Here is a 22,984-nt window from a genome sequence, read left to right as displayed (position 1 = left end):
CAAGGGACTCTCAAGAGTCTTGTCCAGCACCACAGTTTGAGAAGCATGATCATCCTTTACAGCTGGCTATTAATGCATTCAAGTGGAAATGTTAGTTAAAAAGCACCCAGCCAGTCAATAGGTCCAGTGGAAATGGGACTCAGGCTGATGAGACTGTAAAGGGGGGGGGAAGGCCTGTGATGAGGCTGGGGCAATAGGGGCTGCCTTGCTCAGGGAAGGGGCAAAGAGAAGTGTTTGGAGGACGTGACGGTGCTGAGCATCTCAAGAAAGAACCAAAAAACAGGGCAAAGTACAGGAAAGGAAGATGCTAAAAGACAAGATTTTCATTAAAAACCATTTCCCCCTTTTTATAATTATGAAAATAACATATGCACATTGAAGAATAATCAGATGATACAGAAAAAATTAAGGAACTGAAGAAAAACATACTATAGACCTTCTTCCACAATTATTTTCATTGTTGTATATTACCTTATCCTGTGGATGATACCACTCTAATTGCAGAAAGCAGAGGAGCTAAACAGCCTCTTGCTGAGGGTGGAAAAGGAGAGTTAATGAGTCGGCTTAAAACTAAATATTAAAAAAACTAAGATCATGACATTTGGCCTCATTGCTGCTGCTGCTAAGTCACTTCAGTCGTGTCCGACTCTGTGCGACCCCATAGATGGCAGCCCACCAGGCTCCCCCTTCCCTGGGATTTTCCAGGCAAGAACACTGGAGTGGGTTGCCATTTCCTCCTCCAATGCATGAAAGTGAAGAGTGAAAGTAAAGTCCCTCAGCCATGTCCGACCCTCAGTGACCCCATGGACTGCAGCCTTCCAGGCTCCTCCATCCATGGGATTTTCTAGGCAAGAGTACTGGAGTGGGGTGCCATTGGCCTCATTACTTCATGGCAAATAGAAGGGGAAAAGGTGAAAGTGACATATTTCCTGTTCTTGGGCTCTAAAATCACTGTGGATGGTGACTGCCGCCATGAAATCAGAAGACATTTGCCTCTTGGCAGGAAAGCTATGACAAACCTAGACAGTGTGTTGAAAAGCAGAGACATTACTCTGCCGACAATGGTTTGTATAGTCAAGGCTATGGTTTTCCCAGTTGTCACATACAGTTGTGAGATCAGGACTGTAAAGGCAGAGCACTAAAGAACTGAGGCTTTCAAACTGTGGTGCTGGACTTCTCCAGCACCTGAGAGTGCCTTGGACAGCAAGGAGATCAAAGCAGTCAATCTTTAGGGAAATCAACCCTGAATACTCGTTGAAAGGACTGATGCTGAAGCTGAAACTCCAGTATTCTGGACATCAGATGGGAATAGCTGACCCATTGGAAAAGTCCCTGATGCTGGAAAAGATTGAGGCCAGAGAAGAGGGCGTCAGAGGATGAGACGGCTGGATGGATGGCATCACCAATGCAATGGATGTGAACTTAGGCAAACTTTGGGAGATGGTGAGGGACAGAGAGACCTGGTGTGCTGCAGTCCATGGGGTTGAAAATAGTCAGACACGACTGCGTGACTGAACAACAACAACAACATATTACCTTCTAATTTTTGTCTAACATTCTAATTTTCCTCAGGTTGCAATCTGCTTAATATTAAATCATAAACATTTTCCTATGTTGTCATATAATCTTTATTATCAATATTATCATTGTACATGGCGACATACTAGTTCATATTATATATAAAAAACCGTTTCTCCATGGTTGGATAATGGTAGCGATGCAATTTTTTATGGGTAACTTGTGTGAAATGAAAATATCTCCTGCCATGTCAATAAACAAGAAATGTCACAGCCATCAGCGATTTCTGGCCTCCAAATGTGAATGAGGGCTCTCAAAACTGCGATCCAGCAGACGCCACCAGCGCCCAGAGATTGCTGAGGAGCTGGGGGAATGCAAGAACCAAGGTGAAAAAGGAAACAGGACGGCCCTGATAGCTGAGTTGCATATGAAAGGAATAATCTTCCCATACACAGGATGCTAAATTCTTCAGATATTTGATCTTTGAAGCTCAGACTTCCTGCTCCCTTTGTTGCAAACTTTTACATAGCCTGACTTCCCCTCCGTCTCCTTGGAGCAGTTTTCTCAGAGCTGCTGATATGCTGTCTCCTGGGCTGGGAGTCCTAAACATTCCCACCAAATAAAATAATGCCTTTCAGGTTGTGACTATATTTTTCAGTTGACACTTGAAATAAATTTTTTCATAGGTGGTACTTTGATTCATTACATTCGGAGGAATCTGGTTTCTAGGGACACTCTTGGGTTCAATGGACCTATGAATTTATTAAAAATGAGAGTTACCCAGTATCTATTCTACTGGCTGTTTGTAGAAAATAAATATTGGAAAGTTGCTAGCAGGGAATTAGTATTCTAAAAAAAGATTAAGAAAGAATAAAGGAGTGGAAAGTGCTCCTTGGGTGTCAAGGAGAGTCAAAGAGTAATTTAAGACATCAATAGAGAGATTAGTGACTGTAATAATGTATTTCTGTGTTCCGTATAAGAAGCATACAGCATAGTCTGTGCAAAATGAAGCCAGAATTCCAAGCAGAAATGGAATAACTTTAAGAAAACTTTTCTTGGCACTGTAAGCTCACACATGTACTTTTATATGCTACAAAGTTGAAAAAAAAAGTTAAAAAATTCTGAAGTATTGAGGCCATAGCTATAAAAAAATTAAGGTTTTAAACTAGATTTGTGAGAGTAAGAAAATATGTGTTCTGGTATGCTGCTATTCTGTACAGTACTTTTTCATGCTGGCAAATATTCTGTTTCTGCCGATGTGAACAATTATTTTTTCTGGCAAAAACAGTTTGAATAAAAATAGTAGCAAGCCACCATTTCTTAACATAGTAAAGTTGAAAATTTTAAACATTTAATGGAAATTATTTACACATTTATTTCATTGCTATTCAAAGGAAGTAGTAGGAATTCCATGAAAGTTTGTGTTATGAAAAAAGTAAATTGCTAGTGTAAAGGCATTTGGAAGCTAGAAGAATGATAAAAAGGAGATGATTTAGAAAGAAACAAGTGTATCTATTTTAAAACATTGTTATTATTAGCTTCAACCTTCTCTGACTTGACAAGACTCCCACAGACTGGAAAAGATAGGGCAAGTAGACTACCAAATATGTATTTCTTTCTTCTTTGTATTTAACAGAAACTGAATTTTGCTCAGTACATCCATGGTCCAGGTAAAGTACTTTCCCAGACTTGTTTGCAGTTACGGGTGACTATATGACATTTTCAGCTGATGAAATAATGGACAAAACTTGCTAGGTTCTGCCCCTTTGCTCTTTCTTTCTTCTTGTTCTTGCCTGGAAAGCAGGTAGTGAGGTTGAAGGTAACGCCCAATCTGAGACCATCTCACAGCAAGGATGAAGAATTAAGCTACGCAGTGAAGACATGTGCTTAGTTGCTCAAGCCTGTCCGACTCTTTGCAGCCCCATGGACTGTAGCACCTCAGGTTCCTCTGCCCATGGAATTTTCCAGGCAAGAATATTTGAGTGGGGTGCCTAGGGGATCTTCCCAACCCATGGGTAGAACCTGTGTCTCTTTCATCTCCTGAATGGGGAAGTGAAAAAGAAGTAGAATCGTGTGGCACTGATGAAACCATGGAACCACTGGGTCACTCTTCTCTGCACTTTGCTTATGAGGCCAATTATGTGAAGCTATTTAGTTAAGCCACTGTCATCAGATTTCCGTGACATCCAGTGCACACAAATCCTAAATAACACAAGAGCCCTTGATGTAGTCTCTGTTTGTAACCTGTACTTTTATTTATAAACTGCCCATTATGATGGGTTCAATGATTTATGTTCTCAAACCGTCTGAGCTATTAATTACATCAGCAAGTTAACATTTATTAAGTATTCCCTTTTCCTCATCCTTGTATTTAATACCAAAAAGTATCTGACAAGTTGTGTGCAGTTAATAAATATTTACTTACCAGCAATTTGGAAAGTTGTTTTGACTCCAAAGTGCGTGTGTATGTATATACATACATGCACATATCTTTACATAAACATGTAGATGAGTAAACACTATATATAGTTATAAATTATGTGTGTGAAAATACTTATATGGATTTTAAATACTCAGATATTAACGAATTACTCTATGAGAATCAGTTCAGTCGCTCAGTCGTGTCTGACTCTTTGCAACCATGGACTGAAGCACGCCAGGCTTCCCTGTCCATCACCAACTCCTGAAGCTTGCTCAAACTCATGTTCATTGAGTTGGTGATGCCATCCAACCATCTCATCCTCTTTCGTCCCCTTCTCCTCCTGCCCTCAATCTTTCCCAGCATCAGTGTATTTTCCAATGAGTCAGCTCTTTGCATCAGATGGCCAAAGTATTGGAGTTTCAGCTTTAGCATCAGTCCTTCCAATAACACCCAGGACTGATCTCCTTTAGGATGGACTAGTTGAATCTCCTTGCAGTCCAAGGGACTCTCAAGAGTCTTGTCCAACATCGAAGTCCAAGGGACTCTCAAGAGTCTTGTCCAACATCACAGTTCAAAAGCATCACTTCTTCGGCGCTCAGCTTTCTTTATAGTCCAACTCTCACATCCATACATGACTACTGGAAAAACCATAGCTTTGACTAGACAGACTTTTGTTGGCAAAGTAACGTCTCTGCTTTTAATATGCTATCTAAGTTGGCCATAACTTTTCTTCCAAGGAGTATTTAATTTCATGGCTGCAGTCACCATCTGCAGTGATTTTGGAGCTCCCAAAAATAAAGTCTCTCACTGTTTCCATTGTTTCCCCATCTATTTGCCATGAAGTGATGGGAACGGATGTCATGATCTTAGTTTCTGAACGTTGAGTTTCAAGCCAACTTTTTCACTCTCTTCTTTCACTTTCATCAAGAGGCTCTTTAGTTCTTCTTCGCTTTCTGCCATAAGGGTGGTGTCATCTGCATATCTGAGGTTACTGATATTTCTCCTGGCAATTGTGATTCCAGCTTGTGCTTCATCCAGCCTGGCATTTTGCATGATATACTCTGCATATAAGATATACTGTATGAGAATAATTGCCACTATTTCCTTTCCAGTTAAGATTTGTATAGGGCTGTAATAATCGACACTTTGTATTGCAGTGAACTCTAAGGTCTCAGAGAGAAACACAAGAGAACTGATGTGGTAGAAAGGGGGATAAAGAAACAATGACTTTAGATTCCCTCTAACAGCACTTGTCAGACCACCTGAATAAGCATTCTTTGTACAAACGATACAAAGGGGCTTCCTGGGTGGTGGTGCAGTGGAAAAGAATTCGCCCAGCAATGCAGGGGACATGGGTTTGATCCCTGGTCCGGGAAGATTCCATGGGGAAACCCCTGAGCCACAACTGAGCTCTGCACTCCAAAGCCCACAAACTGCAGCTAATTAGCTCTCTGTGCCGCAATTACTGAAGCCCGTGCGCCCTAAAGCCTGTGCTCCTCAACAAGAGAAACCACCACAGTGAGAAGCCTGGGCACTGCAACAATGAGTAGCTGCCGATCAGCACAACTAGAGAAAAACCTATGCACAGCAACAAAGGCCCAGCCAACCAGAAATAAATTAAAAAAGAAAGACGACATGAAGTTTGGAAAAGGGAGGAAAACTTAACACTTTCTACAGAAGACAGAAATTCTTATTTTACCATGAGGGTGAGACATTTATTTTGTTTCCATTTTATTTTTGGTGGCCAGAAAATCTATGTAACACGTAAGTGCGCATCCTTGGTGGAAAGGATGGCCTGACGAAGAGAGGAAATCTCTTGAGAAACTAGCACCCCAGAGAGAAACACCAGGGTAAAGCCATTCAAGAGCCATGACTTAATGAGCTTTCTAGAGATTTGAATATGCCGCACATACGGCTTTTTCTCCAAATTCTTGCTGTTTGGAGTTTTGATATTTTTAAATATCCAGTGATAGAAAATAAATACTGATGGCTATTAATTAAAATCCTTCTCAACATAGTACTCCAGGGAACTGCTAGCAATTGATTAGAGTAGACAAGAGACCTTATTTCTATCTGTAATATAAGACTTAATATTCTTTTTTCCAGGTCAAGTAACTTAAAATTGTTTTGTAATCACCAGGGGCTTCCCTGTTGACTCAGAGACTCGGGTTCAGTCCTTGGGTTGGGAAGATCACCTGCAGGAGGAAATGGCAACCCACTCCAGTTTTCTTGCCTGGAGGAGTCCATGGACAGAGAGACTGGTGGGCTACAGTCCACAGGGTTGCAGAGTGGACATGACTGAGCAAAGACACCATAAAATCAGCAGAATCACTTCCCTAGCATTATCCGAAGACAGGTGATTTTTTTTTTCTCCTCAAATACTATTGTGGTAGTTTTAAAATAGTTTCAAATTCTTTGATATTCCTCCCTTTGGTGGAGGGGAAGGAAATTCCCTTTCCATTGAGTATGAGCTGGAGTGGACTTAACGAATCTCCTTTTTAAGCTCTTTTTTTCTTTTTTTTTTGGTAAGGTGTTTTTTTTTTTTTTTTTAATCCTTTAAATAAAATGTTGTTTATTTATTTATTTGGCTCTACCAGGTCTCAGTTATGGCATTTGTTGCAACATGCAGGTTCTTTTTTATTTTCAGTTGCAGCATGTGGAATCTAGTTCTCTGACTAGAGATCGAACCTGGGCCCCCTGCATTGGGAATGTGGAGTATTAGACCCTGGACCACCAGGGAAGTCCCATGAATCTCATCTAATAAAAAGAATATAATGAAAGTGACAATGCATGGCTTTGAAGACTGGGTATTTCTGCTAATTCTCTTTCTCTCTCTCTGTTAGATGATTTGCTGTGGGAAAGCCATGTGGCAATACACCAAGGCCTCCTGCAAACAGACATGTGCATGAGTCATCCAACAGTGGCTCCTCCAGCCCCAGCCAGGCCTTCAGGTGGGACTGCAGCATCTGCCAGCATCATAATTACAACCTTATGAGAGATTGAGCCAGAGTCGCCCAGCTAATCCACTTCCAAAATCCTGACCCACAAATAGTAACTGAATATGTGTTTACTATTTAAACCATGAAATGTTGGAGTAATAGTTCATGCATAAATGGATAACAATGTTGTTGTTCAGTCACCAGTTTTGTCTGATTCTTTGTGAACCCATGGACTACAGCACACCAGCCCCCCTGTCCCTTACCATCTCCCAGTTTGCCCAAATTCATGTCCATTGCATCGGTGATGCCATCCAGCCATCTCATCCTCTGATGCCGTCTTCTCCTTCTGCTCTCAATCTTTCACAGCATCGGTGGCTTTTCCAGTGAGTTGGCTGTTCACATCAGAGACGAAAATACTGGAGCTTCAGCTTCAGCATCAGTCCTTCCGATGAGTATTCAAGTATTGATTTCCTTTAAGACTGACTGGTTTGATGTCCTTGCTATCCAAGGGACTCTCAGGCATCTTCTCCAGCAGCACAGTTCGAAGGCATCAATTCTTTGTTATTATCTGGATAATAATGGTTTGATCCCTGGGTTAGGAAGATACCTGGAGGAGGGCGTGGCAACCCACTCCAGTACTCTTACCTGGAGAATCCCATGGACAGAGAAACCTGGCAGGCTACAGTCCAAAGGATTGCAAAGAGTTGGACACAACTGAAGGGACGTAGCACATAGCCATATTAAATTTTTTTTTTAAAGAAATAAAACTCATTTACAGCCCCTTTTAATACTAACAGGGGCTGTTAGTCCCTGTTAAGACTATTCCCAATTTCACTACCTTGGTATTGTCAAGTTAGCTACTTACCTATCAATACTTGCTTTTTTCTTTCTTCTGCAGAAGGGTCAGAAAACCTTTTTTATACAGGGCCAGATAGTAAATAGTTTAGGTCTTATAGGCCATGTGGTCTCTGTCACAACTACTCAGCTCTGCTCTTGTGGCAGAGAGCAGCTGTAGACAATATTTAAATGAATGAATGTGGCTGTGTTCTAATAAAAGTTTATTTATGGATACTGAAATTTGAATTTCACATAATTTTCACATCATGGAATGTTATTATTCTTTTGATTTTTTTTCAGCTACTCAAAAATGTAAAAACCATTCTTAGCTTGTAGGTCACTTGAAACCAAGCCTTGGGCCAGATTTGGCCCACGGGTGTAGTGTGCTGATTCCTGTACTAAAGTAATGGAATTCTTGATATTTAGCTGGCACGTGGATGCCCAAATAAAGACTTTTTTTTTTCCACATTTTTTTTTTTTCAGACAGTAGCCATGTAACCACACTATGATTAATGAAAAGTAGTTGATAAGTGCAAATTCTGAGTCACGCTCTTAAAGAAAAGTAGTGTACTCTCCTCTTTTATTCCCCCATTTTCACTTTTCACTGGCCAGGATGAAGATCACCTTGGACCATGCAATGGCAGAAATATCCTTGGTATGGTAGAAAAAATAGAAAGAGCTCAAATTCCTGCCTCTGGACCGTGTGTGGTCATACTGCTAAAAGAATGAAAACTAAGACTACAATCATTTTGTAAAGGGACCACTGTTTTAGGGCCTTTTCACACTTTGCCAAATCTGTATTCTAACATCAGCTGGTTAGACTTTGGCTAACATCTCTAAATGTAATAACAGGCTAATGTGCTGTACTTTCAAGAAGCACTGCAGAAACTTTCAAGAAACAGCTAAGTGTGGAGTTAAAAAATTCGTTCTTGGCTCCTTATCAAGTCAAGACAGTCTGGATGTAGGACAGCTTTAACTTTTTATTTAAAATCAGAATTTCTAAATATTGCAGGTGTTTTGCTTTTTCTTCTGATTGTTGATTTCCTGCAGTTTGGAAGTGAACAGCGGTGTCTTTGTATCCTTTTGCTCCTATCTCCATCACACTTACAGCCAAAGAGAGAACATTATTAATTGGGAGAAATAAACAAATTTGCTTCTTATAATCTCTGATGAATAATTAATTCACATTGTCCTTTGTGGATTTTATTTATATAAATGAATGGATTTAAAATCTAGCCTCCACTCCTACTGCCCACAAGTATCACATGGTCCTATGGATTTTCTCATTTATATGATAGCTGAAAGAAACTATAGTTGTAAGAGACATACTTATCTTGTGAGCATATTTTATTTTCCACAGCAGAACTTGGGGGGTCCCAGGCTGTAAACAGCAGTGGAAAAATGATCCCACAAACTACTATAAGAATCGTCAACTACCACTCAGCCGCACCGGAGTATCAGGCATTGTCCAAACACGGTTGTTTGAGGTCTTGTGCTGACCCACAGTATTTCCCATTCACCTCTCTCCCCCTGTTCTCTCCTTGCCAAAAACCAAACTAGCTTTAAGTAGGCACAGTCTTTCAAGTCCTGGCTGCTGTTGTCCCAGGAGATTTCAGGGAGAAGCAGTCTTGGCTGATCCTTAGAGCCAGAGGTGGAACTGTGAGGGGAACAATGTCTGGCTTTTGAGAACAGCCGGAGCTTCGGCAGGAGAAAGCAGCTTGGCGAATGAGGAAAGAATGTGCTTGTCACTTCAAGAGGCCAGAAACTTCCATTCCCCCCTGCCTCGGCCAACTAGTGTTTATTGGAAAGGACAGAGTGGTGATGATGGCAGGTGACTTTGGTTTGGATTTTATGGAATTTTTCATGTTTATTTTACCTTCTCAAAGAGCAGATAAATGTAAAAATCCCACAGTTAACTATTCTGAATCCTGCTTGTGTTTTTATTGGAAAACTGAGTGTTGTTCCTCAGATATGTTGAAGAATGCCACTCCTGGCCCATTTTAAAATGCTTCCCTTGTATGTAAGTTAATATTTGTTATAGGGGTTTTGGAGAGAAGTAGCAGAGGGTATTTAAATGGAAAGTGAAGGCCCAAGGGAGACAAGATCCTGCTCTGAGAACACGAGAGAATTTATGGTTGAGAGGATCAGGTGGGTCCATGTAGACAAAATAGTTTTAGCTGAAACCAAAGGTGAGCTTATGAAAAATTTGACATGGTGGGGGGGAAAAATTTTTTAAGGTGTCATACTCTTTGGTCATGTTTTGATTTCTTGTTGATTTTCTTGGATTCTTATGGAAATGGATAGAACAACAGAGACTATTTTCCCATTCTGAATTCTGTTTGTTAGACTTGGAAAGTATGACCTGATTTTGAATATCACTTTAAAAATGAACAAAAAGACATTCCAATATTAATATTTGAAAAATAATGTTGCCATTTTAAAATCTCTTTCCTCTCTCTCTGAACTCTCAACATTTTTGCCTGCTTCCAGAATTCTCCCTTTAGTTGTACCTAACTTTTATTTATTTATTTAAGTTTGGCAGTAGGAATGTTAGTTGGATCTTGGGACATAAATACATCTAAAAGTTAAAATGGGGAATAAGGTGGGAGTATGGGGAAAAAATATTTCTTGGGTTCTGCCTGTGTGATAGACCTCTTTACTAGGTCCTTTCCTTGTTAGAATCTGTGAAGTAAGAATTATTATGACCATTTGGTGGCTGGGGGGGGGGGGCTGCACCTTGAGGCTTGCAGGATCTTAGTTCCCTCACCAGGGATCAAACCAGGGCCTTCAGCACTGAAAGTGCAGAGTCCTAACCACTGGACTTCCCTGCCAGGGAATTCCCTATTACAAGCATTTTAAAGAAGGGAGACCGAGGCTCTGTAAGGGTCTTTATAACTAATATTACCTGATATTCTGTTAATAGTAAAGTCAGGTTATCTGTGTTTAAACACTGTTTTGGTTCCATATTCTTTCTACTGCTCTTTGTCCACATAATAATATCTACATTGATTATGTTAAAATCGATTGTTGTTTAGTCACTAAGTTGTGTTTGACTCTGCAATTCTATGGACTGTAGCCCACCAGTCTCTTCTGTCCATGAAATTTCCCAGCAAGAATACTGGAGTGGGTTGCCATTTCCTTCTCTAGGAAGTCTTCCTGACCCAGGGATCAAGCCTGTGTCTCCTGCATTGGCAGGCAATCATTAAAAATTGATTGATCAGGTACTTCCCTGGTGGTCTAGTGGTTAAAATTCTGAACTCCCATTGCACGGGCCTCAGATTTGATCCCAGGTCAGGGAACTGGATTCCACATGTCTGAACTAAGACCCAGAGCAGCCATAATTTTAAAAATTGACTGATCAAAAGAAACCTGTGTATAATTATTTAGGACTCCTCTTTTGCTGGTGTACTATGATTTTAGGGAGTAAGACTTTGTTACAAGGATTCAAGGGACCGTAGAGTCAACTACATAGTTACTTTGCACCTCCAAATTTCCAGGACTAGAGTTAGTACTTCTCAAGACAAAAATAATCTGATGTGGTCTCTTGTCATTACCCGTGATGAAATTCCTGGCCTGGCAAGGTTCACCAAACCACTTCCGACATGGTGGCCTTCTACATGTCCTGTGTGGTAACTTTCCTTGACCTTGGGCACTCTTCATTGAAGACAGAATAGAAGTTTCACAAGGCATGTCTGGTGTGAATCATTACAACTTCTTTGTAGAAAGTATCTCTCAGAGATGCTGTTTGTAGAAGTAGATTGTGAGCAAAGCAGGAAGTTGAAATTTCATACTGTTTCTCAGAACACATATAAAGAAATGAACTGGATGTAAAGAAGTCAATTAAAGAAGTCAGTGAACCTCAGAGATTATAGCAAAAGAAAAATCTATTACAGTCTTCTTTATTCACCAGCATCAAGAGCATCTCCAATGGGATGACACATTTTTCTTTTTTTTTGAGTGTCTGATTTGTGCTAATTGTGCTGAAAATATTAAGAATACTTTCAGAAGTTAGAAAAATTCTTTACTCAGAGAAATCATTGCTTTGCTGTGTTTACAAATAAAATCAATTAATCACAAACATGGCTTAAGGAGTGTCTCAGTCACTCTGGAAATGTAGAAGTATTTCTTTTAATCCAGAATATTTAATGAATCAGAACTTCTAGTTCCCAAGCATTCCAAGTAATTAGTATTTTCCTTTGTGAGTGTCAGCTGAAGAATCATTTGCATGATGATGACACATCTAGGTTGTTTAATACACTTTCTTCTGAATCTTTCTTTAGCATGATGTGGGATATACATAGGAAATGTACATTTAAACAGTCACAGCAATGATTGTAATGATTTCCAAGTGGGACTGCATGCTCTAATGCCCATGAATTGAGGGGTAATAATTTTATGTTACTGTTTTCTATAATAAATCCTAAAACCAGCTGCATATATCTGGCAATTCAGAAGTTTCAATACTGATGTATTTCTCCTAAAGATTAAATAAGTGGAATTAGAAAAAAATATTTCTTTTATTGAAGGATAACTGCTTTACAGAGTTTTGTTGTTTTCTGTCAAACCTCAATATGAATCAGTCATAGGTATACACATATCCCCTCCCTTTTGAACCTCCCTCCCATCTCCCTCCCCATCCCATCCCTCTAGGTTGATACCAAGCTCTGTTTGAGTTTCCTGAGCCATACAACAAGTTCCCGTTGGCTATCTAAAGTGGAATTTTTATTCTACAACTATTAATGCTCTTTAAAATAGTGTGTAATCATGTAGAACCAATGCTATTGATGTAATGGAACTTTGCTATTAAGTTGATTGAACAAAACAGGTAAAAATATTTTCTCTTCGCCAGTGCTCTCTGTTACAGGGCAAAGTGGATCAGAATAGTTGTCCAGGATGATGTAACTTCACAGGTTTCACACTGCTACTGTCTTTTTTGTAAAATTGAAAAAATTTAAATATACATACTTCTATGGGGTTCCCTGATAGCTCAGCTCCTAAAGAATCCACCCACAATGCAGGAGACCCCAGTTCCTCTATCGGGAAGATCCCCTGGAGAAGGGATAGGCTACCCACTCCAGTATTCTTGGGCTTCCCTTGTGGCTCAGCTGTTAAAGAATCTGCCTGCAATGTGGGAGACCTGAATTCAATCCCATGATTGGGAAGTTCCCCTGGAGAAGGAAAAGGCTACCCACTCCAATATTCTGGCCTGGAGAATTCCATGAACTATATAGTCCATGGGGTCACAAAGAATCAGACAAAAATTTGACAATTTTTAAATATGTATACTTCTGTGTGTGAAAATTGAAGAACCTATTTCTAGATATTGTAATCTGATATTTTAATGATTCACTAAATAAATTAGTAAATTAAAATATTTATTAAGGGGTAATTTTTTATAATTTTTCTAGTTTAGGTACATTATGTTTAATGTTTTAAAAGCTCAGTTCAGTTCAGTTCAGTCACTCAGTCATGTCCGACTCTTTGCAACCCCATGAACTGAGGCACGCCAGGCCTCCCTGTCCATCACCAACTCCTGGAGTGCACTCAAACTCACATCTATCAAGTCGATGATGCAATCCAGCTATCTCATCCTCTATCGTTCCCTTCTCCTCCTGCCCCCAATCCCTCCCAGCATCAGGGTCTTTTCCAATGAGTCAACTCTTTGCATGAGGTGGACAAAGTATTGAAGTTTCAGCTTCAGCATCAGTCCTTCCAATGAACACCCAGGACTGATCTCCTTTAGGGTGGACTGGTTGGATCTTCTTGCAGTCCAAGGGACTCTCAAAAGTCTTCTCCAACACCACAGTTCAAAAGCATAAATTCTTCGGCGCTCAGTTTTCTTCACAGTCCAACTCTCACATCCATACATGACCACTGGAAAAATCATAGCCTTGACTACACGGACCTTTCTTGGCAAAATAATGTCTCTGCTTTTTAATATGCTGTCTAGGTTGGTCCTAACTTTCCTTCCAAGGAGTAAGCGTCTTTTAATTTCATGGCTGCAATCACCATCTGCAGTGATTTGGGAGCCCCAAAAAATAAAGTCTGACACTGTTTCTGCTGTTTCCCCATCTATTTCCCATGAAGTGATGGGACCAGATGCCAAAAGCTCATATGATTAAAATTAAAGAACAACTGGATAGAAAACCAGTCCCTCCTAAGGAGATCAGTCCTGGGTGTTCATTGGAAGGACTGATGTTGAAGCTGAAACTCCAATACTTTGACCACCTGATGAGAAGAGCTGACTTATTTGCAAAGACCGTGATGCTGGGAAAGATTGAGGGCAGGAGGAGAAGGGGATGACAAAGGATGAGATGGTTGGATGGCATCACTTACTCAATGGACATGGGTTTGGGTAGACTCTGGAAGTTGGTGATGGACAGGGAGGCCTGGCGTGCTGTGGTTCATGAGCAAAGAGTCGGACACGACTGAGCCACTGAACTGAACTGAACTGGATAGAAAACATTGTCTGGGTATATCAACTAGTCAATATGCCCAGTCTGGGATTTTCCTAGGATTGACTCTGGGCTAGTGTTACCACTGGACATGATCTGGCCTCATCTTTTGGCCTGGGTGCTCAGATTTTAAGGGCTTGAATTACCAGGCATCAGAGAAACTAAACAGAGCTTCAGTTCATTTCATTCAGTTGCTCAGTCGTGTCCGACTCTTTGCGACCCCATGAATTGCAGCACACCAGGCCTCCCTGTCCATCACCAACTCCCAGAGTTCACTCAAACTCATGTCCATCGAGTCGGTGATGCCATCCAGCCATCTCATCCTCTGTCGTCTCCTTCTCCTCCTGCCCTCAATCCCTCCCAGCATCAGAGTCTTTTCCAATGAGTCAACTCTTCGCATGAGGTGGCCAAAGCTTAGCACACCTCTATTTATGCATAGCAATTTAGCTCTATTTAAAATTTTAGCAATTTAGTAGAGAGGTTAATCACATAGGTTGCGAGAGACAGACTGCTTGATGAAACCCTGGCTTTGCTTTTTACTATATCTTCACTCTGACCTCTGTCAGTCTCAGTGTCATCATCTGAAAAATTAGGAAGAAAATAGTACCTCATCTGTTACTAAGAAGCATGAATGAAATGATGCTTGTCAAGCACTTAGCCCAACTCCTGGCAATACTAAAGACTTAATAAATGTTGGATGCTATCATTGTTGTTGATGATGATGTTACTATTGTGGTTCTTCATCTTCTTATTACTAGCATGAGGGTTTTTTTAAATTATATAAACCTGAAAGTTAATAAATGAATTTATAATGAAGCATGAGATAGTGCCTGGAATGCTTGTATAACCTTTCTTCATTTATAGATAATTTAGATATAGAATAAATAGTTAGAAAGCTGCCTGGTTAATGAGGAGAAAATATCAGTTTACAGACAAATTAAAGCATCGTTTTTTTTTTTCTTTTTTTTTGCTTGAATTCATCTTACAATAGAAATCCCTGCCTCTGTTGATAGAATGCAGGTTGTCAGTATATTTATTTTTGATTAATTCTTTTTATTGAGGTGAAATTCACATAACATAAAATTACCATTTTGAAATGTACAATTCATTGGCATTTACGACCTTCACAGTGTTGTGCAAATGCTCCCTGTGTATAGTTACAAAACATTTTCATCACCCTAAACAAAAGATCATACCCATTAACCAGTCACTTGTCATTTTCTGCCCCCTCCACTGCCCCCCCCAGCTCCTGGCAGCCACCAATCTGCTTTCTGTCTTTATGGATTTACTTATTTTGGGTACTTCATATAAATGGAATCATACAATATCTAACCTTTTATGTCTGGCTTCTTTCACTTAGCCTAATATTTTTGAGGTTCATCTACATTTTAGCATGGATCAGTATGTTATTCCTTTTTATGGCTGAATATTATTCCATTGTATGTATATATATATATATATATATATATATATATTTATCCACTCATCTGCTGATGGTCTTTGATTAATTTTTAAAATGGAAAATTACTTAATAAATAGAGCTCAATAAAAAACACTTTCAACATGGGATTCAAAAGGGAAAATATTAGGATTAGGAGATATAAACTCTACATTTACATAGCAACCACTGGATCTCCAATGACTAGTATAGTTTGTGGCACATAGTAGGTACTCAAAAGATATCTATCGCATGAGTGAATGAATAAACCACTGTAATATGATGTTAAAAACTGACATATATAGAATCAATGCTCTCTATCACACAAACCCAACTGAAAGGCAGAGGGCAAGGAAGTTCCATGATAGCATTCAACCAGGTCAATCATAAGGGTACAGAGCAGAATGGAGAAGGGTGGATCTGGAACTGCAAGCTGAGAAAGCCAGCATACACACCAAGAATCACTCAAGTCATGTGTGGGCAAGTGGCAGCATCTCCTCTCATTCAGGTCCGTGTAAGAATTAGTGTTAAATACCATGGACATGGGGCTTCCTTTGTAGTTCAGTTGGGAAAGAATCTGCCTGCAATGCAGGAGACCCAGGTTCAATCCCTGGGTTGGGAAGATGCCCTGAAGAAGGAAATGGCAAGCCATTCCAGTATCCTTACCCAGAAAATCCCATGAATAGAGAAGCTTGGTGGGTTGCAGTCCATGTGGTCACAAAGAGTCAGGCACCACTGAACAGCTAACACTTTCAATTACTTCCCATAGACATATGGGCTTCCCTGCTGGCTCAGTGCATAAAGAATCTGCCTGCAATGCAGGAGTCATAGGAGACTCAGGTTTGATCCCAGGGTTGGGAAGATCCTCTGGAGGAAGGCATGGCAACCTACTCCAGTATTCTTGCCTGGAGAATTCCATGGACAAAGGAGTCTGGTGGGCTACAGTCCATAGGGTCACAAAGAGTCAGACATGACAGAAGCGACTGAGCACACATGGACATCATAGACAAAACACCTCACTCTTGTGCTTTCCCTCATTAAACATCTTATGTTCTGGTTATTAAGGTAAGGAGTTTAAAAATAGCATAGAAAAACTAATGACTTTGATTGATATTCAGTTACATTTTTGGAAACTGGGGAATTTTAAGACCCACAGAGTGACAGTAATGTGAAACTTTAAGAAAAATGGAAACTTACTACAAGATGAACATCATATGTCCTAGATTGAATTTCAAAGAAGCAAAATGAAATCAATAGAAATTTTGCCAGTTTAAGAAGTCCGGGAAGAGATCTTGTGCTGAAAGAACTCACTACATAAATCAGCCTTTAAAAAATTATTTATTTATTTGGTTACGCTGGATCTTAGTTGTGGTACACAGACTCTCTAGTTGCCCCACAGCATGTGGGATCGTAGTTCCCCTACCAGAGGTTGAACCCTTGTCCCCTGCACTGGGGGCTTCCCTGGTGGCTCAGATGGTAAAGAGTCCACCTGCAATGAAGGAGATGTGGGTTTGATCCCTGGGTCAGGAAGATCCTCTTGAGGAGGGCATGGCAAACCACCCCTGTATTCTTGATTGGAGAATCCCATGGATAGAGGAGCCTTGCAATTGAATGACTAAGCACGGCCCTGCATTGAACAGTGGATTCTTAACCACTGGCCCACCAGTGAAGTCTCCATAAATCAGCTTTAAGACATAATTTTCCTTGAATGGCTAAAGAATAAATGTCCTTCTTAGCCTATTTTATGGGCACAATCAGGATACTTTCATCACCCAAAACACTCTTTGGTTATTCTGAAGATTGAAATAAATTTGCTCTGCCTTAGAATTGCCCAATGTCCCACATGGGCTTCCCTGGTGGCTCAGATGGTCACATCGACTAAGCACGCATGAATGTCCTACATTCTATAATTTTGTAAGCTTTTATTTAGCTAACTTAATTCAAGATTTAAACATAAATGCTTTTATATAATTTTTTAATACTAGTTTTGTGATTTATGAATTTTCCAGGAATTAGATATAGTCTATATACAGAGCAGATTGACGTGTTTCATTGAGAGATAAAAAGTTAAGAGGTTGGGGGAGAAAAATATACATGAGTAAAAGACAGGAAAATAATAAATGGGAAATGGCTAAAGAAATGGATATAATTTAACTTAAATAAGGGATGTTTGAAAAAGAATTAATATGGAAAATGCTGACTAGCTAGATCATTCTCTTTATTAAGGACACAGGGTAATGAACTTAAAAAATATAAATTAAGGATATGAATACTGGATTCAAAGAGACTTGGGTTAGAGTCCTATCTCCAAACACTTACTAGCAGATTATAACTTGGAATTAGTATAACTTATCCTTTATTGTTATAACTTATTCCTTAACTTATATGACCTTCAGTTTTCCCATAAGAAAATCACAAATAATAACAGTAATTACCTTATTGAGAGGATTAAATGAGCTCAAACCTGTACCCTGATGCACAGTAAATAATCCTGTAAATGTCAGCTACTTTTATTGTTCAAAGTCAAGGACAATTTAAATATTGGAGTAGATCATCAAAGGAGTAAATCCTTCCCTTGAGAACAGCTGAGAATATGAGAGGGTCATCTCTGTCTGAAAGTGGATTTCTTCCTCAGATGACCCATTTATGTATTTCTCTAGCCCACAATCCTAGAACTAAGCTATAAATAAGAAGCAACTGTTGTAAAAATCCTTTTTATACTCTTTCAGTATTGGCTTGCTATCTCTTGGAAGAAAAATTTTGCTGCTGAAATTTCATGTTCATCATTCTGAAACTGGGATAGAATCTGATGGGACTGTACCGCAGCTTCCAGCTGGTAGTCAGTGTCGGAGGCATAGGCTGCCATTTGTGGCATACTCTCATTTCTTGGGCAAGCCCTGCTATTTCAGTGAGACCAGCCATATCTTCCCAATGTTTCTTCCAGAGCTGAGGACATCTACTTTGCCGGGGCATGTGGCATGTGAATGGCCAGGGAAGTGACACTACAGAGCAGCCCTCACCAGTGCCTATTGGAGTTGGTAGATGAGCTCTTCTTTTCGAGTGAGAAAATACTCATTTACACTGTTTTCTCATGGGAGCCAATCCCAGACACTCACACAGGATTGCCTTGATAATTCATCTTTATTGGCTGCCTCATCTTCCTTGATTCTTTTCCCCTTCCTCTTCCTCTAGTGTTTGGGGTCATCTCTCAAGTAAATTGCTTGCATTCAAAATCCTTGTTTCAGAGTCTGCTTTTGGGGGAGCCAAACTGAGGTGGGGTGTCCGTGACTTTTGTAATTTTATTTATTAATTTTCTAGCTTGAGATATAATTGACACAATTGTGTAAGTTTAAGGTGTAAAATGTATTGATTTGACACACATACATATTGTATCTTTCATGTTTTCATTACAATACAGATTATAAGAGATTTGGTGGAATGGTAAAGGACAGGATTTATGGGGGGATTTGGAAAGATGAACGTCCATTTATTTTAATTACAAACATCTTATTTAATACAGGCATACCTTGTAGATATCTCAGGCTTGGTCCCAGCTCACCACAATACAGTGAGTCACACAAATTTTTTGTTTCTCAATGCATATAAAAGTTATGTTACATTATAGTCTATTAAATGTGCAATAGCATTATGTGTAAAAAGAACATACATACATTAAAAATTACTTTATAGCTAAAAATTGCCAGCCGTTATCTGAACCCTCAGTGAGTTCTCATCTTTTTGCTGGTAGAGGGTCTTGCCTTGATGTTGGTGGATGCTGACTGATTAGGGTGGTGGTTGTTGAAGGCTGGCCTAAGCTGTGGCAATTTCATCAAATAAGACAACAGTGAAATTTGCTGTCATGATTGACATTTCCTTTCACAAACAATTACTCTGTAGCATGTAATGCTGTTTGACAGAATTTTACCCATGGTAGGACTTCTTTCAACTTTGGAGCCAATCCTTTCAAAATGTCTGCTTTATCAACTAAGTTTATGTAATATTCTAAATACTTTGTTATCGTGTCAGTAATCTTCACAGCACCTTCACCAGGAGTGGATTTTATCTCAATAAACCACTTTACTTGCTCATGCTCCTCCATTAAAATTTTCTCATGAGATTGAAACAATTTAGCCACATATTCAGTCTCTTCCTTCAGTGGAGTCTTGAACCCCTTAAAGTCATCAATGAGGGTTGGAATCAACTTCTTCCAAACTCTTGTTAATATTGATATATCGACTGGTTCCCAAGAATCACAAATGTTCTTAATGGCACCCAAAATGATGAATCCTCATTGGAAGATTTTCAGTTGACTTTGCCCACAGCATCCAAGGAATCACTTTTTATGGCAGCTTAGCTTTAAGAAATTTATGACTTAATAATAAGACTTAAAAGTTGAGGTTATTTGTGGATCCATGAGATGCAGAGTGCATTTTTATTTGTTGATATTAATAGACAGGAAAACAACAATAATCCATCAGAGCTCTTGGGTGATCACAGAATTGAAAAGAATTAGGGCTTTGCTCTGGATAGGCTTTGGCTTAAAGAAATGTTCATGGCACCCCACAAACAATTCCAATATTTAAATCAGACTCAGTGATCACAGATGACCATGACAACAAATACAGTAATACTGGTCAACTACTTGTAAAAGAATGAAACTGGAACACTTTCTAACACCATACACAAAAATAAACTCAAAATGGATTAAGGATCTAAACGTAAGACCAGAAACTATAAAACTCCTAGAGGAGAACATAGGCAAAACATTCTCCAACATAAATCATAGCAGGATCCTCTATGACCCACCTCCCAGAATATTGGAAATAAAAGCAAAAATAAGCAAATGGGACCTAATTAAAATTAAAAGCTTCTGCACAACAAAAGAAACTATAAGCAAGGTGAAAAGACAGCCTTCAGAATGGGAGAAAATAATAGCAAATGAAGCAACTGACAAAGAATTAATCTCAAAAATATACAAGCAACTCCTGCAGCTCAATTCCAGAAAAATAAACGACCCACAAAAAAATGGGCCAAAGAACTAAACAGACATTTCTCCAAAGAAGACATACAGATGGCTAACAAACACATGAAAAGATGCTCAACATCACTCATTATCAGAGAAATGCAAATCAAAACCACAATGAGGTACCATTTCATGCCAGTCAGAATGGCTGCTATCCAAAAGTCTACAAGCAATAAATGCTGGAGAGGGTGTGGAGAAAAGAGAACCCTCTTACACTGTTGGTGGGAATGCAAACTAGTACAGCCACTATGGAGAACAGTGTGGAGATTCCTTAAAAAACTGGAAATAGAACTGCCTTATGATCCAGCAATCCCACTGCTGGGCATACACACTGAGGAAACCAGAATCAAAAGAGACACATGTACCCCAATGTTCATCGCAGCACTGTTTATAATAGCCAGGACATGGAAGCAACCTAGATGTCCATCAGCAGACGGATGGATAAGAAAACTGTGGTACATATACACAATGGAGTATTACTCAGCCATTGAAAAGAATACATTTGAATCAGTTCTAATGAGGTGGATGAAACTGGAGCCTTACAGAGTGAAGTAAGCCAGAAAGGAAAATACCAATACAGTATATTAATGCATATATATGGAATTTAGAAAGATGGTAATGATAACCCTGTATGTGAGACAGCAAAAGAGACAGAGATGTATAGAACAGTCTTTTGGACTCTGTGGGAGAGGGAGAGGGTGGGATGATTTGGGAGAATGGCATTGAAACATGTATAATATCATACGTGAAACAAATCGCCAGTCCAGGTTCGATGCATGATACAGGATGCTCAGGGCTGGTACACTGGGATGACCCAGAGGGATGGTGTGGGGAGGGAGGTGGGAGGGGGTGCAGGATGGGGAATACGTGTACACCCGTGGCAGATTCATGTTGATGTATGGCAAAACCAATACAATATTGTAAAGTAATTAGCCTCCAATTAAAATAAATAAATTTACATTATTAAAAAATACACAAAATGAAAAAATAAAAAAAATAAAATAAAAATACAGTAATAATGAAAAAAATTGAAATATTTTGAGAGTTGCCAAAATGTGAGAAAATGCTGTTAAAATAATGGCACTAATAGACTTGCTTGCCACATAGTTGCCATAAACCTTTGATTTGTTAAAACTGAAGTACAATAAAGTGTAATAAAATGAGTCATGCCTTTACCAAGTCCCAGACACTGGTCTAAACCCTGGTGGCATAAGAGATGGGTCCTGCCCTGGAGAGACACACATTCAACTGGGAAAGACTGACATAGCAATTTATTAAATCTTAAGCAAACTGAGGGCAAGGTACTATGGGAGTACAGATGGGAGAGAAGCTCAGAAGGCTGATGGAGGTGTACTTCAAAGTCAGTGATATTTGTACTAAAGGACTAGTAAGACTTTGGTAGATTAAGGTTGAGAAGAGCATTCTAAGCAGGAAAAACATCTTGCATAGAGTTTGAAGTTGCATGGAATGTTTGGGTGGAAAGTTGGAGAAAAATTCATCGTGGGGTGGAAAAGTTCATTGTGGGGTGGAAAAGTTCATTGTGGGGTGGAAAAGTTCGTTGTGGGGTAGAAAACCCAGGAGATAGAGTTGAGGAAGTGGAAAAGCCTGAATGTGAAAAGTCTTCTTAAATTGTAGAACAGATGATAGAATGGGGAAGTACTGGATGCAGCAGAAAAAGCAAGTGTGATTATGCTTTGTCTTAACACTTCCTTTTCTGTACCTCTCCAGGGCAAGGAGAAAGGGAAGAGAAGAAGAAACTCAGAGAGAGGGTGTGTATTTTCAGCTACCATTCATGACAAGTAAAATCGCTCAGTCGTGTGCAACTCTTTGCCACCCATGGACTGGAGCCTACGAAGCTCCTCTCTCCATGGGATTTTCCAGGCAAGAATACTGGAGTGGGTTGCTGTTTCCTTCTCTAGGGGATCTTCTCGACCCAGGGATTGAACCCAGGTTTCCTGCATTACAGGCAGACACTTTACTGTCTGAGCCACGAGGGAAGGCCATTCATGAATGATGATCATTGCCAGGTCCATCCCAAAACTTATCCCACTTCAATCTCATGATAAACCTGTGAGTGAAGTGAAGTGTTAGTTGTTCAGTCATGTCTGACTCTTGGCAACCACATGGACTGCAGCCCACCAGGCTCCTCTGTCCATGGGATATTCCAGGCAAGAGTACTGGAGTGGGTTGCCATTTCCTTCCTTTCACTTGTCATGTATGGTAGCTGAAAATATACACCCTCTCTCTGAGTTTATTCTCGTTTTCCTTTCCTTCTTGCCCTGCTACTGCTACTACTTCGGCTAAGTCGCCTCAGTCGTGTCCGACTCTGTGCGACCCCAGAGATGACAGCCC

The 22,984-nt window shown here is 39.8% G+C and overlaps 1 long non-coding RNA gene across 1 annotated transcript; it reads left to right on the top strand.

Annotated features, from left to right (window-relative positions):
• The first annotated feature begins 16,161 nt into the window (after positions 1–16,161).
• Positions 16,162–18,842, top strand: LOC112447164 (uncharacterized). The gene is made up of 2 exons (XR_003035274.2): positions 16,162–16,674; positions 18,554–18,842. It is a non-coding gene; the product is annotated as an uncharacterized lncRNA (long non-coding RNA).
• The last annotated feature ends 4,142 nt before the right edge of the window (positions 18,843–22,984 follow it).

The sequence above is a fragment of the Bos taurus genome, chromosome 6 (assembly GCF_002263795.3).
Source record: "Bos taurus isolate L1 Dominette 01449 registration number 42190680 breed Hereford chromosome 6, ARS-UCD2.0, whole genome shotgun sequence".
NCBI lineage: Eukaryota > Metazoa > Chordata > Mammalia > Artiodactyla > Bovidae > Bos > Bos taurus.
This window is presented reverse-complemented; position numbering and strand designations above follow the sequence as displayed.